Genomic DNA, 2,366 nt, shown 5'->3' with positions numbered 1-2,366 from the left:
GGGTGCATTGATAAAATCTAAGTTTTTCAGTTTTGTTTTCTGGGTAAATTTTTTTCCCTAAGTTTGTGGCACAGGGTAGCCCTAAGAATCCTTCCTCAGACCCGCACTGGGATCCTCAAATGTTACTAAATTCTAGTTGTTCCTTACTTCAGCATGTTAAAGAGAGTGCTTTAAATAAGGCAGAGGGATGCTGTTGCTCAGCCATCAGGAAACAGTTGTCAGAAGACTCCACTAGTCCTGTGTTTCCTACGGAAATAAGTGTGGCACTGAAGCCTGTGCTCTGAGTCCCCAAGTAGAAGGCACATGTGCGGGAGTCGGTGGTCAGTGCAGGACATTGTCAGGGGACAGTGATGCTGCATGGATTTCTTGGGTGCAAATGTATATTGCTGAGAATTTTTTTAAAGATGGCATGTGCTTTGAAAAGAAAAAAATTGCATTTTTAAGAATTTAAAAATCTTACAAGTGAGAAATATAAGAATTGCTTATTTTCACCTGTTTAGAAGAAATAAAGAAAGTTTCTCATACCTGCCTCTCTTGGGAGTCTTGACTGCTACTGTCTTGGTGAGTGGGTCACTGCAGTCACTGAAGAGCCTAAGTGTGACACTAACATTGGTAACACACACCCGCCCTGTTCCCAGAGTCCATGCCCCATTCTGTTCTCTTGTGTCGGCTCCTGCCTCTGCAAACAACTGCAGGTGTTTGGATTCGACCCTGCAAACACAGAGCCTTCTCCAGGGGCTTTGCTGCTTTAACTGGACACCCATCACTTGTAGTTTCTCATTCCGAGGAAGGTTAGCAAACTCAGATGATGCCCAGGGACTGCCACCGCTGCCTCCTCCTCCTCCTTCTTTTTTCTGTTTTTTTCGAGACAGGGTTTCTCTGTGGAGCCCTGGTTTTCCTGGAACTCACTCTGTAGACCAGGCTGGCCTTGAACTCAGAAATCTGCCTGCCTCTGCCTCCCAAGTTCTGGGATTTAAAATGTGCGCCACCACTGGCTGCCTCTTCTTTTATGTATATTTGCAAGCTGTATATTTTTTAATGGTCTCAGTATATAGTCCCTGCTGTTGTCTGCCTCTGTAACTCAGACTTGCCTGCTTCTGCCTTCAGAGCACTGAGATTAAAGGCCTGCAGCTGCCGCCACCACCACCATCAGCCTGATGTAGCTCTGGATGTCATTAATTAGGTTAGGATTCCTCAAACTCAGGAATCCACTTGCTTCTGCCTCCAGAGTGCTGGGACTAAAGTCCTGTGCCACCCCACCCAGCTTATCACACTGATTATTTTAATAGCATTCGTACAGGAGACCTCCTTAAACTCCAAACTGGTAAAGGAAGAGAGGCTATATCGCTTTACACCTTCACAGCCTGCTTTTCTTTCTTTTTCTTTTTTTAAATTAGGTATTTTCCTCATTTACATTTCCAATGTTATCCCAAAAGTTCCCCAGTCCCTCTCCCCCCACAGCCTGCTTTTCAAATGTTACACAGTTTACTCAGAATGATTTCAGTAAAAAGAAAAAAGAAAAAGGTTTGAAATGATATCTTTGGGATAGGCAAGCATAAGCAAAACTGGAGTGTTGTTAGAGAAAATGATAGAGCAATAGGTATGGTGACACACCTTTAATGACAGGCAGAGGCACATAGAGCTCTTGAGTTGATCAGCCTGGTCTACAGAGCGAGTTTCAGGACAGCCAGGGCCGCAAAGAAATGAAGACAGAATGGTGCTCACAAAGGAGCTTTAGAAAAGGCAAGTTTAGGGAACTGGGGTAGACACCATTAACATTTTTTGCTATACAGGATAGACCGTTTCTGTAAGCCCAGCACTCAAGGTGGAAACAGGAGGGTCCAGAGCCCCAGGTCTGTCTGAGCTGCACAGTAAACCTCAGGACATCCCAGCTCAGCCTTGGAGGCTAAAGCTTTATAGTGGAAGTCATTCACTTCAGGGAGGATCCCTTTCCAAGACTCCCAACTGCTAGAGGAACAAGGAAAATGTATTCAAATTGGAGACTTGGGTGTAGCAGAGTCCAGAAAGATATCAGGGTCGGGGCTGATAGTTGTAAGTGAAATGGTCTTACTATATAGCTTAGGCTAATCTGGAACTCACTGTGCAGACCGAGAGGCCTCAAATTTACAGTGTCCCCTCTGCCTCTTGAGTGCTGGAGTTACAGACCTGAGCTACCATACCTGGCTTGGAAAAGTGTCTCTAATTCTGATTGTAAATGGCTTTGTACACCCAAGTGAGAAACCTGAACCCCATGTGTTAGGCATAGTAAAAATGGAAGAAAAGCGTTGAGTATGAAGTTGTTTGTATAAGATCTATATGGTGAGTATGTGGGTGTATATGTGGATGGTAGTGATTGAAGTAAAGGG

Source organism: Mus caroli, unplaced genomic scaffold, assembly GCF_978045245.1.
Source record: "Mus caroli unplaced genomic scaffold, Mus_caroli_1 scaffold_8, whole genome shotgun sequence".
NCBI lineage: Eukaryota > Metazoa > Chordata > Mammalia > Rodentia > Muridae > Mus > Mus caroli.
Note: the sequence above shows the minus strand (reverse complement) of the source record.